The following is a 16,336-nucleotide window of genomic DNA, read 5'->3' on the forward strand; positions in this document are numbered from 1 at the left end:
CTGCCGAGACCCACCCACCGGTTCCCCCTTCCCACCGCGCAATGAAGGAGACCACACATGGATTATCTTTCTTTTGTACTTTATTGAAGGTATCTGTGAAGCCCCACAGGTGTTGTGTCGGTGCATTACCTTCAGGGACTCCACGTAGCTGGTGCTGGTCACAGGTAGGGAATCTTCAGTTTTGATCGTGACGCCACTCTCAGTATTGCGGCCAGTAGGGACCGCCACTGCAGGTTGAGGGTCGCCTGGGGCTGATGGTGTGTGCAGTTAGTTGGAATAGCCTCCTGAGAGTGAGGCAAGCCCCAGGGCCCGGTGTAGGTTTGTAGTACCACAAGTCGCAGAATGACTCACACAGGCAGAACTGTCTTTCAAGGGCTTTACTCACATTTGATGGCAGGGTGAGTAGCCCGGGCGTAGCTGGGATGAACCAGATGGGAACCAGGTATCCTTCAGGCTGACTTTATGAGGGTGACTACTGACTCGCCTTCCTTAGCCCTTGGTGGTTTGGGGTGACCCCGACTTTGAGTCCCTATGGGGGTCACCCAGGGAAGTTGCTGAAGCCTCACTCCCCCTTTTGGTTGCAGTTTGCTTGTTCCCCGGACCAGGCCACTCCAGCTGCTTGCCTCCTGTGACCTATGGGCCCTCACTGCGGTTACGTGGCTGCGGCTTTTGTGGTGTTGTGGTGTGGGCTTTGAGAGCCCCACACCGGCAGGTTTAGCAGAAGAAAGCTGGATCTATCTTCGCTTCGGGATCTGCCGCCCGGTTGGGCCTGGTGCTCTCTAGCAGTCTCCTTACTTCCCACTCCGCTGCTCTCTCTCTAGCTGAAGCTGGCTTTCAGGCAGCACTCCTAGTTGACCGTTCTCCCCCGTCAGTAGCCACTGCGCGGGCGCTGTTAGACAGCATCTGCCCCACAGGTCTGCTCCTCACTGAGCCCTCTGGAGTTCTCTGCTCTAACTGACTCACTGCTCCTCCTCTCCTGTTCTTGCCTACGCCACCTAGCAACCAGACTCTCTTACCACACCCCTTGAGAGGAGATGGAGGCTTTTGGCCCCCTCCACTATTCCAGTGAAGGTCAAGGCTTTTCCCCCTCCTGGGATCCCCAGGGGTCCTCTCATGGGTACATGTGTGAGACCTGATCACTATGCGCCTGTGTTCCACACCCCTGTCAGCCTTCTGGATTACCTGTATTGTACTGTCCCCAGCATGGGTGCAGTACTCAGTGGTGCCTGACCAGGTCAGGGGCGCCACATATCCACGTAACACCATTCAATGTTGATATAAAAAGGGGGTTGCTTGATATTTTGGCCACAGCTTTAACCACAGGTACAAATCCGCCTTAAAACCTGAGGGAGGAGGCCCGATGCCTACGGCCGTCCGTGGCAGGTTGGCTCTCCAAATCCCTCTTCCACCAGCTGTGACTTTTGAACCTGAAACAAAGCTTTTAAACACAGGCACACACCTTAAGCCTGAGGGAGTAGGCCCGATGCCTACGGCCGTCCGTGGCAGGTTGGCTCTCCAAATTCCTCTGTGACTTCCGAATTTGTAACAAAACCTTCTTAAGGGAGGGAGGGCGGGCGATGCTCACCCTGAGAGGCAGATTGTGGTAAGAGAAAGGAGGGACTCTGGAAGCTGCTTATATGCCCTGGAGGAGGTCCCAGCAGGGAAGGGGGGCAGCGGGGGGCATTGCACAGTGGGGAGGAGGGAGAGGTGACCATGGGAGGATATGTACCACCCTGAGAGGGGACGGCCGCTCCCTTCACCGGGCCGAGCGAGGTCCGGGTTGTCGGTGGTTCGAGTGCCTCCAGACCGGGGGCCACATCGCTCTGTTAAGGGTAGGCAGTGGGGTGGTGGTGTGGGACGAGGATCGCAGCCAGGGGCCGCTTTGTCGTTGAATGGGTCGTGACGCCACCCGCGGGTCGTGGTGACAGGATGCACCACCGCTGCGGCTGGAGTGAAGGGGGCTCCCGGGATCGATGTTGAAGGCGCAGCCAGGATGTTAGCCCCTCTGTGGGTAGGTGCGGTGTGTCCCGGGGCCCGGCGGGACGGGCGACGATGATGTCGGGGTGCAGGGTGCCGTGCTGCAGTGCGGTGTCGTGCCCGGATGGCACTGGTGTACTCACGATTAATTCACACTCAGAGTCACTGGTAAACCAAAGTTCGGGTATGGTCGGGTCCCGCAGCCGGCTGCTTGTGTCCCTTGTGAGGCTGATGGTGGCCCCTTTCCCTTGCACCTCTTGTTGTGGTTTTCGTCTCCCCTGCCTGGGCAGTGGTAGCCCGTTCCCCGGCGTTTAGCTGCCGGTGCCCTCGGTTGCCCGCAGGTGCTGCCCGTCGGATGTTTGGCCCTTGGCAGTGGCTCTCACCCGGTATCGGTGGGCTGTTGCCTTCTTTCGGGACTTTGGTTGAGGATGAACCCGTGAGGTCCAGGCTGCAATCAGTTAATTTGCCTACACTCAAATTGTTGAGTGCTCCGGTAAACAGTTGACTCCCCGGTTCAGGGCCGGCGGGCTCCAACCCTGGCCCGGTCCCTACGGTTCCGCCCGTTGCTATACTGGTACTCCTGCAGGCGGCCACTACCGTCTGCCTACCTGACGTTACAGGGATCCCAGGCTCCAACCCGGGTCCCTGACCGCTCTGCTCCTCCACACCTCCTGTCACTGTCACTCTACAACTCAAACTCCAACTCGACTGTTTGTATTTCCTGCCTCAGGACAGTAGTCTCCTCGGTGGGCGTGTCTTTCTGCCTGACTCCACCCACCTGGTGTGCCCTACTTGCCCTGGGGGAGGCATCAGGTCTCCCTTTCGGGTGACTGGTGTGTCCTCACAAGGGATGGGGCTGTGTGTGTGTAATGTGGTAGGTGTTGTTACCTGTGACCCCTGGGGTCCAGGGCATCACAGATATAGCGAGGGGCTCAGCAGTCAGGGGCAGCGGCATCGGCCGCAGTGCCCTGCAGACTGCCGAGACCCACCCACCGCGCAATGGAGACCCCAAATGGATTATCTTTTTTTTGTACTTTATTGAAGGTATCCACATAATACCATTCAATGTTGATATAAAAAGGGAGTTGCTTGATATTTTGGCCACAGCTTTAACCACAGGCACAAATCCGCCTTAAACCTGAGGGAGGAGGCCCGATGCCTACGGCCGTCCGTGGCAGGTTGGCTCTCACCAAATCCCTCTTCCACCGGCCACGGAGTGGCGAAGGCCCACGCATGAGCTGCGACCCCCACACAGGGCCCTTATGGCCCGCTCAACCCCATCCTGGATGTCCGACAGGAAAATATCTAGTCCTATATCATTGAGGCTGAAACCATCCTCTAGCACCAAACGGCTGATCTCTGATTCCAGCATCTTGTGTCCCAGCACTATCCCTCTTCCTGCCGCTATAAATTTGGCGATCCGCATATTAACGTGCCGCCTTGACCTCTCCACAGCTGCTATGTTCCTTGCCCCTGTCCAGCTCAATCTCGGTAATATGCTGGACCATACCACCACTACGTTGCTAAAGAAGCTGCTGAAGCTATCTAGGTCCGCTTGCATGATCGCGAGCAGATCTTGGATCCTAACATTTACCAGGTCGTTTCCACCCGCGTGGATGACTAGCACTACTGGGCCCATGGCTATTCTTGCTAAGCTGACTACCTCGGGCAGGACCTGTGTCCAGGCCATGCCCCGAACTCCTCTCCAGTGGAACTTGAGGTGATGAAATCCCAGCTCGCTTCCACCTGGTCTCGACTCGGCCCACCGTGCTGCCCAGAATACGTGTGAATGACCTAGGATTCAAATGCTAAGTCTCGCCGGATCTAAGAAGAAAGGCTGTTCGCAATTGTACTTAGCATATTTATCATAGTGTCGGCGTCGATCATTGTATTAGTGTTTTCCTCCCTTTGTTGATCTTGGATAACTGAAATGAGTGGGGTTGAGCGGGGAACTACGGGCCCGAACGGTTAAATATGATTAGTTATCTGAGGGATGGGGAAAGGTGTAGCGACTACCGAGGCTGGTTTGAGGTCAAAATTTGTGGTAAAACTTGGCGTTAGCAGGGGTCGGGGGTTAAATTAAGTCTGGCCTGATGTAGCGGAAGAAACAGTGATTTCCAATGTCCTATCCGCTGTATCTCCTCATTCGAGAAGCCAGCCTTTGCTGCCTCAGGTGCAGCGCCTATGCGGAAGGAGTGCGCGCTATAATCCCTTGGCTGTAAGCCCAGGCTGGAAAGTGACATTTTTAGCAAGGCAGAATACTGCGTTGCAGTTAGCGGGGATCCATACGCATGGTCTAAAAAGAATTTGTTGGGAACCAGAGACTCTAGGTAACGCTGCAAGATAAGGATGGGGCAGAGGGGTCCGGGAAACGGGAAAATAGGGAACCAAACTCCTTACCGAGCTGATCTGTTTTGGAGCTCCTTATGCGAACCCGTACTCCATCATTGCAAATTATAACATAGTCGCGTAGCAGACCACCGGGACGAGCTGATGATCTGCTAATTCGCTGATTCGCAAAGCCCCGAAGAATGCAACCGAGAAGGCCGCCAAGAACAAGAGGACCTTGCTGTCATTGGCGATTACGTGGCCTAGTTGGTTTATTATGTCTGAAAGGATGGCGAATGAAATGGGCCTCCTGCTTTCAGTGCACTGACGCTTCCTCTTCCAGCCTTTAACGGCCTGCGTGAAGAGGAAGGTCTTTGTGACATCCGGCTATCCACAAACCCGAAAGTGAAAGGCTATGCCTGTGAGCTGCTGCTGCGCTAGTGTACCCGACACGCCATTACTATGCAAATGCACTATGTACCGAGCAACGGAATTGCTGAGGAAAAAAAAGGAGACGCCTGGCTAGGCAGCGGTTATGCTATATTTAACCATTCATTCCAAGCCTTACCATACGAACGCCACGTAGATGGAGCTAGGGATGCCTGGATTAAAGGCATCAGCTGTCCTCGGGGACCGTCCAGAGGAACTGTGGACACTTCTGGCCAATGCTGTCCGCTTCTGAGTGTAATAACCGAAACTTCTGAAATTCAAAACGCGATAAGGCATCAGCAATAGTGTTATCGATCCCTGGCACGTGATGGGCCCTGAACCAGATGTTATGCTCGAAGCACTTGAGAACTAGATATCGCAGTAAGCTGATCACTGGCGGGGAGGAAGATGCCAGGTGCTTAATGGCGTGGACGACGCTAATGTTGTCGGTCCAGAAGCAGATTCGTTTGTTCGCCAGCTGTTCTGTCCAAAGAGCCGTAGCTACTATTATAGGGAATAGCTCGAGTAAAGTGATGTTTTTTTTTGTCCGGCCTGACAGGTGCCATGTGTCGGGTCAGCGACTAGCGCACCAATTGTGACCGAGGAAAATGCCGAATCCGGTGGACCCGGCAGCATCCGAAAAGAGATATGTCTGAGCTGGAAACCTCCTTTTCCTGGAAACAAGTGCGACCATTGTAAGTAGCTAGAAAACACCTCCATACACCCAGGTCCTCACGTAGAGCTCTGCTGATGCGAATCCTGTGATGGGGGGGCAGCTATGCCCCTAGTGGCCAGGCAGAGCCTTTGGGAAAAGACCCTTCCCATGGGCATGAATCTACAGGCGAAGGCGAGCAGGCCTAATAGAGATTGCATTTGCGCCAGGGTTACCTTGCGAACAGCGCAGAACCAGTCAATGAGTGATGTGGTTTTTTGGACTTTTTCCAGTGGTAACCGAAACATCATGTTAGTTGAGTCTATTTCGATTCCCAAAAAGGAAAGGCAGGTCACAGGGCCAACGTTTTTTTCGTCCGACAGCGGTACACCAAACTTGTCCGCTATGACCTGGAAGGAGTTTAACGCTGTTGAGCATGCTTCAGAGTTGGCAGGGCCAACGAACAGGAAATCATCTAGATAATGGGTGACCGATTTGTTCTTTGCTACGTCCTTAACCACCCATTCTAGGAAGGAGCTGAAGAGCTCGAAGTGTGAGCAGGATATGGAACAACCCATGGGAAGACACGTCATAGAAGATTTTTTTGTTGAAATAGCACCCCAGCAGGTGCTGACAATCCGGGTGCACTGGTAGCAGGCGAAATGCGGACGCTATGTCCAATTTTGCCATTAATGTTCCTTGCCCCGCTTTTCTCACAAGTGCGACCGCTTTGTCAAAAGACACGTAGGACACTGCTGAGTCCTCTGTGGGGATGCCGTCATTCACTGACCTCCCAGCCGGGAAGGATAAGTGGTGTATGAGGCGAAATTCACCTTTTTCTTTCTTAGGCACTACCCCTAGGGGTAAAACGCGAAGGTTTGGGAATGGTGAATCAGTGAATGGGCCTGCTACGCGGCCTAGAGCCACTTTCTTCCGTAGTTTGTTTTACAGGACCTGTGAGAGGTCCTGAGCCGATCTTAGGTTGGGGGCGAAGGTTGGTTCTGAGGAGAAAATAAAGGGGATAAAGAAACCGTGGGAGAACGTCTCTGATGGTGTCGGACGCAGCCTTATTGGGGTACCGCTCTAGCCATGGCTCCATCTCGTTCACGTTCACTGGAGTCCTTGGGACCTGGTGGTGCATTTTTTGCATGATGCCTGGCTGGTTGCTTGTCGCATTTAGAGGAGGTGTGATTGCCTCCGCATGATGAGCACTCATGCTTGAATTTGCAGAGACATTGATACCTGCAATGGCCTTCGTTGAAGAGCCAGCAGCAACCTGGTCTGCGGACATTCGCGGCTCCTGGTGTAGCGTGGTGGGAGGAAAAGTATGGGGGACCTGGAAAGGACTGATAGGACTTTTGCGCCATCATAAGTCTGAGCCATGAATCGGTCGCCTTAATGCCCCAATCCAGTTGGGGTTAGAGTGCCAGGCGTCTAAATTCTTCATCGTACTTTCACCACCCAGAACCCCCATGGGTTTTATAGGAGTTGTAAATGGTGTCACAGTACGTGAAGAGTTTTGGAGCAGCGTTCGGGGTGCTTCTGACGTATCACGCACCCCAGAACGCAGAAAGCATGCAACCAATTATTTATGGTTTTGGCTACTGTCATGTAGAACTATTGAAGGGTCTCCATCCCCCTCCTGTCCACCATCAGCCAGAGATCGTCATGACGATTATCTGATTGGCCTGGAAGCTTAAGGTATTTATGACTTTGGGTGATGGTAGAAGAAAAGCCAAAAGCTGCAGAGAAAGACAATTCTTTGTAATATTGGCGGGAAAACTCCCAAAGCAGGTTTTGAAGTGCAACTTTAATGCTAGAAAGATGAAAAACACATTGCCAGAATCCCTGCGTCGTGCGGAACCCAGCGCACCGTCTCACCTGACGGGGAGATCGTCAGAATCTTGACCAATTAGTATTGGCCACTAAAATTGTGCTAGAGGCGTTGTGTTTGGTATCAATGTAACTGTAAAATCGAGATATTAAATATGACGCTAATATCTTTCACCTGTGTGACCCAGGAGCAAAGATATGAAAAACCCTAGAATTATGGAACTCTGTGAACATCAGAGCACAGCCCACAAGAGACCATAAAATGATGTCACAGAGTAAGGGGGGCTACCTAATGTATAATAGGAACAGCTTCGTTCTGGGGGCAGTCAGCACGAGGAGGGCATCATGAAGGGTGATGCTGGCCGATTCTAACATCTCTTGGAGCTCCCTCCCTCCATAAGCAGACGTCACTTCTATGGCACAAGCTTAGTAAGTTTCACATTTATACCTTTTATTTTATGTAACTGTTATGCCGTAATGTGTATTGTTCCCTTTTGTAACTTCTTGTATATTCTTTAAACACTGCCTATTTTCGGATTAAATATATAAAAATTTAAGAGTTTCTTTCCTTATGCTTTATATACGAATCCAAAACCCCGAAGGGCCTTATGCTATCTGAAACGGGTTCCCAGCTACCTGTAGAAAGTCTGGGTGGTGGCAGCGTAATTGTTATTGCATAGAATTATTGGAGTGCTATCATTAAGGGTACCGAGGTATATAAATATTCCATTAGCAGGAATCAGAGATATACATTTACCCTTGCTGTGAGACCTCCAATATTTGGCATTATCAGCTCAGCAGCCTCATCTTATGCATTGTCCTGCAGTACCAAAAGTGGCCTGCAGACAAGGGGGGCGCTAGAGAGTAGTCGTGTGTAACAAATCAGTGAACAGCTGCGGATTTCTGAGTGACTTCCCCGCCTGTTCGTGACAAATTGGTGGCAAGCGGTGGGATATATAAAGCATTAGTGATCTTGTTTGAGCAATCATCCCTGTCACTAAAAACTTGCAAAAGTTTTGAGGATTGAACTCAGTGTTTAAATATACCTGGAACAATACTGTACGTGTAGCAGTTACCCCCTCCCCTTCTCTCTTGTTTTCTATCCTATCTTTTATTTGGCAATTATGGAGGCTGTGTCAGAAGCCTGGTACAATCAGCAGAAGAAGGAAGTTCTTTCTGCACTCTGCAGATCCAAGTTGATTGATGGCCATGGCAAAACGAGGCAGGACCTCATTAAAGAACTTTTACAATGGGACGCAGAGCATGTCCGTTTCCCCAGTGCTGAAGAAGGGGAGGCAAGCCAAGCCCAGGATGGGACTGCTGCAGAATCCCCACCATCAACTGCGAGCCAGAGCAGTGACCAGGGCAACATGGACTCCTACCTGCAAATGGCCCTACAACAGTTCACTGCCGAGGACCGGCAGGGACGGCTGGACCTCATTCAGCAATATCGAGAGGCTGAGAGAGCCGAGCGCCAGGCCCAGGCTGAGAGAGCTGAGCGCCAGGCTCAGGCTAAGAGAGCCGAGCGAGAGGCTGAGCGAGCCGAGCGAGAGCGCCAAGCCCAGAGAGACCATGAATTGAATGTCCTCAAAGCCCGGCAGCAGACATCTTCCTCACTAAACGGTGAGTCCAATAATGCCAGCAGCTTTAAGCCCCGACCGGAGCACTTTCCTGTGATGGAAAAGGACGGGAATTTGGACAGCTTTCTGACGGGATTTGAAAAGACTTGCTTGCAGTACCAGTTGCCCTCAACACAATGGGCACAATACTTAACCCCAGGGCTGCGAGGCAAGGCCCTGGACGCGTTTGCCAGTCTCCCTCAAGAGCAGAGTGGAGACTATGGGGCCATAAAGCAGGCCCTAGTACGGAAGTATCAGCTGACTTCAGAGGTGTACCGAAAAAAATTCCGGACCCTCCAGCTCGGACCTCATGACAGCTACAGCGATTTGGAGGGTGGGCTCCAGCGCACCTTTGACCAGTGGATCCAAGGACTGTCCGTTACAACCTTTGAGGAGTTAAAGGACCTCATGGTGAAGGACCAACTCCTACATGTCTGTCCTGTGGAGGTTCGACAGTTTGTTATGGACCGAGAGCCCAAGGAGGCCTCAAAAGCAGCCCAGATTGCCGACGCCTATGTGGCCAACCGTGCATCGGAGGTGCGGAAGCCGTCCACCACTAGCTGGAAAGGGGGTAAGATGACAACTACAACCACCCCTGCCCCTACCAGCCGACCTCCCGTAGGTCCTGTTTCATCCACCAGTGCCCGGCCCACCTCTGACACTCGCAGGTGTTTTTCCTGCAACCTGCCTGGACACCTCAGCTCTGGTTGCCCAGAGAGGCAGAAGAGGAACCCCACATCCAAGGCCCAAGGGCCCACTGGAACTGTCCTTTTGGCAAGGAAGGCGGGTGGTAGGGCCTGCGAAAACCTACACCCCGTCACCGTAGGCGGAACCCCCACTGTGGGGCTCAAGGACACTGGGGCCGACAGAACACTGGTCCGCCCTGAACTGGTACCCCCTGAAAACTTTATCCCGGGAAAACTCCTGACTGTCGCCTTGGCGGGGGGTGTCCACCACTCCTTCCCAATGGCCCTGATTCCCCTCGACTGGGGTGCTGGGAGAGGGTTGAGGGAAGTGGGGGTGGATGAACATCTACCAACCAATGTTTTATTGGGGACTGATCTGGGGCGATTAGTTGCACAATTTCTCCCTGATGATCCTCCCGAATCCAAAAAGTCAGGTGATACAAATGTTGTTGATCAGTCATGTGATGCAAATGTTGTTAAATCATGTGATGCAAATGTTGTTGATAAGTCATGCGACCCGAATGCGGATACCCAGAACGTAATTACAAATGTTGTGCATGGTAATAATGTGGAGATTTGTACAGGGGAACTCAGCCATGCCACGCGGCAGGGTGACGTGGCTGAGGACGACCCCAAGGTAGCAAGTGTCTGTACCGACAGAGATGGAGGCAGACATGAGAACCACGAGGACAGTGGCCAAATGCAGCTGAGCAGTGTCACAGCGGACAGTGACACAGCCAGTAGTACCTGTCAGGCTGATGGGGAAGAGTGGTTATTCCCCGGGGAGACAGCCTTCATCGGTGCTGTCACCCGCAGTCAGAGTGCCCAGAACGCAAATGAAACCCTGCCTTCTGACACCTCTTCACCCAGAGGGATAACGGAACTGGTGATGGACCCAGAGCAGGTCCCAGAGGGTCCCGGTGAGGTTGGAACCTTAACGTCACTTTTGGCTGCCTCTAGCCAAGAGTTTCAGGTGGCTCTACGAACTGATGCCAGTCTAGAGACGTTAAGGGACCTCGCAGAGAAGCCCTCCTCCGAGACCGATAAGGAGAGGGTATTCTGGGACCAGGGAAAGTTGTACCGGGAGACAATTCCCTGTAACCCCCAACAAGAGTGGCTGAAGGAAAAACAGCTGGTGGTGCCTCACCGCTTTAGGAGTGAGTTGCTGCGGATTGCCCATGAGATCCCACTCGCCGGACACTTGGGGGTTAGCAAAACCAAGGCCCGGCTGTCTCACCACTTCTATTGGCCCAAAATGGGGACAGATGTTGCCAACTACTGCCGCTCCTGTATCACATGTCAAAGAGTGGGAAAGTCAGGGCCTGCTCCCAAAGCTCCCCTGATCTCTTTGCCGGTGATAGAGGAGCCTTTCCAGAGGGTCGCTGTGGACATTGTCGGGCCTCTGGCCGTCCCCAGCAGCTCTGGAAAACGGTTCGTCCTTACTGTGGTAGACTATGCTACCCGGTATCCGGAGGCAGTGGCTCTGTCCTCAGTTAGAGCCGATAAGGTGGCAGATGCCCTCTTGACCATATTCTCCCGAGTAGGATTTCCCAGGGAGATGCTTACCGACCAGGGGACTCAGTTCATGTCTCGTCTAATGGAGGCTCTCTGTAAGAAAATGCAGGTGCGGCATCTGATATCAAGCGCTTATCACCCACAGACCAATGGTTTGTGTGAGCGATTTAATGGTACACTTAAGCAGATGCTTAAGATGCTGGTTGAGTCACATGGACGCGACTGGGAGCGGTATCTCTCACACCTGCTGTTTGCCTACAGAGAGGTACCACAGGCCTCAACGGGGTTTTCCCCCTTCGAGCTCCTGTATGGCAGACGAGTCCGGGGGCCTCTTGGTCTGGTAAGGGAATCCTGGGAAGAGGAACTGAATTCCCCAGAAGTGTCCGTTGTGGAGTATGTCATTCGGCTCCGTGACAAAATGCAGTCAATGACGCAGATGGTGCATGAGAATATGGCGCAAGCCCAGGCCAGCCAGAAGCGATGGTACGACCAACACGCTCGAGAGCGGGTGTATGAAGTGGGTCAGAAGGTGTGGGTCCTGGTCCCAATGACCCAGAACAAGCTTCAGGCGGCCTGGGAGGGTCCATACCTGGTGCATCAGCGCCTCAATGACGTAAACTATGTGGTCACCATCGACCATGCCAGGAAGAGGCAAAAGGTCTTCCATGTCAACATGATGAAAGCTCATCATGACAGGGAAGCCTTTGCTCTTCCTGTGTGTAGTCTTCCCGAGGAAGGCGAAAGTGAAGTCTTGGTGGACTTGCTCGCCTCAGCCCGGGATGGAGGGTCTATCGAGGAGGCGGCATTCAACCCACAGCTATCCTTGGACCAAAAGTCCCAGCTGCGGGAGGTATTCCGGCCCTACCTGATGACCTTCACGAATGTCCCAGGGAAGACATCCCTAGCCACCCACCAGGTGGACACAGGGAGTCATTCCCCAGTTCGTCAACCCCCATACCGTGTCTCCCTAGAGGTACAAAAGGACATAAAAAGGGAGATCGATGAAATGCTAGTCCTGGGAGTGATCCAGAGGTCCAAAAGTGCATGGGCCTCGCCTGTAGTCTTGGTTCCCAAAAAGGACCGGACAACCCGGTTTTGTGTGGACTACAGGAGGCTAAATGCAATCACAGCACCCGATGCGTACCCAATGCCACGCATCGACGAGTTACTGGATTGCTTAGCCGGGGCCCAGTACCTGACCATCATGGACCTGAGTCGAGGGTACTGGCAGATTCCTATGTCCAAGGAATCACAGGAAAGGTCCGCCTTCATCACCCCATTCGGGCTGTATGAATCCCTCGTCATGCCCTTTGGCATGAGAAATGCTCCTGCCACTTTCCAGCGATTGGTCGACCAGCTGCTCGAGGGACTAGGAGGGTTTGCAGTAGCTTACCTGGATGACATTGCCATCTTTAGTCCCACTTGGGAGGAACACCTGGGGCACCTGGAGCAGGTGCTCAGGCGGATCCAAAGCGCTGGTCTGACTATAAAGCCAGGGAAGTGTCAGATCGGCATGACGGAGGTACAGTACCTTGGACACAGAGTGGGTGGCGGGACCCTGAAACCAGAGCCAGGGAAGGTTGATGCCATCACCTCCTGGCCTACCCCCAAGTCAAAGAAGCAGGTGATGTCCTTCTTGGGTACGGCAGGGTACTATAGGAAGTTCGTTCCTAACTATAGTGCTCTTGCTAAGCCGTTGACGGACCTCACCAAAAAGAAGCTACCGCAAGTAGTCACCTGGACAGATGACTGTGAACGGTCCTTCAGGGCACTAAAAGCTGCCCTCGCCAGTTCCCCAATCCTACAAGCCCCGGACTTCACCCGACGGTTCATAGTTCAGACAGATGCCAGTGCGTTTGGCCTTGGTGCAGTACTCAGCCAGGTAAATGGGAAGGGAGAAGAGCATCCGGTGATGTTTCTCAGCCGCAAGCTCTTACCCCGGGAAGTGGCCTACGCCACTGTGGAGAAGGAGTGCCTCTCTATAGTGTGGGCCCTGCGGAAACTGCAGCCCTACCTATATGGACGCAACTTCACCATAGTGACAGACCACAACCCTCTCAGCTGGCTACATCGGGTGGCCGGCGACAATGGTAAGCTACTGCGGTGGAGCTTGGCACTACAGCAGTATGACTTTACCATTCAACACAGGAAGGGTGTTGAGCATGGCAACGCTGATGGGCTGTCCCGGCAGGGGGATGCCAGCGAGGTAGGCTTAGGAGACGATTGGCAAATCAATCTCCCATGCTACCTCAAAAAGGGGGAGGTGTCATGTAGAACTATTGAAGGGTCTCCATCCCCCTCCTGTCCACCATCAGCCAGAGATCGTCATGACGATTATCTGATTGGCCTGGAAGCTTAAGGTATTTATGACTTTGGGTGATGGTAGAAGAAAAGCCAAAAGCTGCAGAGAAAGACAATTCTTTGTAATATTGGCGGGAAAACTCCCAAAGCAGGTTTTGAAGTGCAACTTTAATGCTAGAAAGATGAAAAACACATTGCCAGAATCCCTGCGTCGTGCGGAACCCAGCGCACCGTCTCACCTGACGGGGAGATCGTCAGAATCTTGACCAATTAGTATTGGCCACTAAAATTGTGCTAGAGGCGTTGTGTTTGGTATCAATGTAACTGTAAAATCGAGATATTAAATATGACGCTAATATCTTTCACCTGTGTGACCCAGGAGCAAAGATATGAAAAACCCTAGAATTATGGAACTCTGTGAACATCAGAGCACAGCCCACAAGAGACCATAAAATGATGTCACAGAGTAAGGGGGGCTACCTAATGTATAATAGGAACAGCTTCGTTCTGGGGGCAGTCAGCACGAGGAGGGCATCATGAAGGGTGATGCTGGCCGATTCTAACATCTCTTGGAGCTCCCTCCCTCCATAAGCAGACGTCACTTCTATGGCACAAGCTTAGTAAGTTTCACGTTTATACCTTTTATTTTATGTAACTGTTATGCCGTAATGTGTATTGTTCCCTTTTGTAACTTCTTGTATATTCTTTAAACACTGCCTATTTTCGGATTAAATATATAAAAATTTAAGAGTTTCTTTCCTTATGCTTTATATACGAATCCAAAACCCCGAAGGGCCTTATGCTATCTGAAACGGGTTCCCAGCTACCTGTAGAAAGTCTGGGTGGTGGCAGCGTAATTGTTATTGCATAGAATTATTGGAGTGCTATCATTAAGGGTACCGAGGTATATAAATATTCCATTAGCAGGAATCAGAGATATACATTTACCCTTGCTGTGAGACCTCCAATATTTGGCATTATCAGCTCAGCAGCCTCATCTTATGCATTGTCCTGCAGTACCAAAAGTGGCCTGCAGACAAGGGGGGCGCTAGAGAGTAGTCGTGTGTAACAAATCAGTGAACAGCTGCGGATTTCTGAGTGACTTCCCCGCCTGTTCGTGACAGCTACAATGGGTTTTTTTGCAAATTGGCGTTCATTTCCACGCCTTTCTTTGTCAACGGTGTTTTGGTCTACTGATATTAGGAACCAGATATCCACATATTCGTTAACCCAAATTTTTTGTACTGTTTCCGGGGTTAGGTGGGTTCCTAGCGGTGATACACCACAATAGAACATGTCTCTGTGTAAGTCGGGGCGCTGCTGCGCTACGTCTTGGCGTTGTACAAATGCGGGGTTAACCAGAACTAGTCCCGATGGTGTACGAACTGTTACCCTCGCTACCCCTGGATGGGTCCCCCCTGCCCAAGCGCTGGTAAAGCTGTACTCACCAGCCGATGTTGTAGGTTGGTGCTCTGGCGCCGCCATCTGGGGTACTTCTTGTGATAGTGGTTCGCCGTGGTGGCGGTGGTTAGCAAACCTTTCGCCTGGAGGGCTGCTTGGTGAGCGGCTGCAGCGAGAGTCGGATGACGCAGTACTGGATGGTGTATGGTGTCTCCTGCGGGATGACCTCTTGCTGCGGTTGGACGACCGGGAATGGCGATTATGCCGTGAGCGCCGTGAGTGACGCTCGTGGCTATCTCTGCTCCTGCTGTAGGTGGGAGCATGGGGGTGTCAGAGGTAATGATGAGTCCCCCTCTCCATGGTGCTCCCTGTTCTTGCTAGGGTCAGCTTGGGGAAGGTGCCCATGGTGGTTCCTGCATTCCTGGTATGAGTCTGAGTGTGCAGATCCCTCACCTGGAGAGCTTCTGCTTTCTGATGCTCCCATGGTTAATGGCTACTGATGTGATATATGGGGGCGGTGGAGATTGCTGGCTGGAGGATAAACAGGATGCTACTGCAGGGCACCACGTTTGCTCTGTAATGAATGCGAACGCTGCGGCGAAAATGCAGTTTGTTTATGGCTGCATTTCCCTTTAAATTTGGCGCTTTTTTCTTTTGTGACGTCACTTCCGTTCCGGGATCCGAAAACCGGAAGGGACGTTTGATCACATGGTCGCCCCGTTACAGGAAGTGACGCGGCAGCCATGGTTACCGGATGTGACACAGCCTCCGCATGTAACGGTAAGTGACATGGGGGCCGCGTCATCTGGGGGGACGCACCGTGGCTGGGGGGCGGTGCGCTTCGTGCCGGTAGCGCCCGCGCTGCTAGGGGAACCGGGGAAAATCGGGGGCCGGAGGTGAGAGCAGACCGGACATTCTGGTCCAGGCCGCCCTGCTCCTGGTGTCTGAGGGGCTTAAACGCTTTGGTGGACAGGAGGGTCTGGAAGACCTGTGCCCACCGCTGCTGGGAACCGGCAGGAGGGAGCTGGTGCCCACAAGGGAGGCAAGCCATTCGGCTCCCTCCCGTCCGATCCTTTCTCTTACTGCTGCTTCCAGGGGGTCCATCGACGATGCTCACCCTGAGGGCAGATTGTTGTAAGTGAAAGGAGGGACTCCGGAAGCTGCTTATATGCCCTGGAGGAGGTCCCAGCAGGGAAGGGGGGCAGCGGGGGGCATTGCACAGTGGGGAGGAGGTAGAGGTGACCATGGGAGGATATAGCGAGGGGCTCAGCAGTCAGGGGCAGCGGCCGCAGTGCCCTGCATAGTCTTCATGAGCCAAAAAGGAAAAAAATCACAGCAAGGAGAAATAAACCGAAATCAGGGTTAATGGGCAAACTGGTTCAGGAATATCATAACAGAATCCATGCCCCCATCACGGCTGGGTCTGATTTAGACTTGCAGACACAAATGTGAAGGACCCCTTTGCAAAAATGAATCATCATTATGACAGACCACTCGACTTCTCTTTGGAAAAAGGGAGTAATTCACCTGTCCGCAATGCACCAAAAAACGCATTGCCGACTCGACAGGTGAGGAGCAGAGAGCTTGGGTGGCAG

This window comes from Anomaloglossus baeobatrachus, chromosome 4, assembly GCF_048569485.1.
Source record: "Anomaloglossus baeobatrachus isolate aAnoBae1 chromosome 4, aAnoBae1.hap1, whole genome shotgun sequence".
NCBI classification, from domain to species: Eukaryota; Metazoa; Chordata; class Amphibia; order Anura; family Aromobatidae; genus Anomaloglossus; species Anomaloglossus baeobatrachus.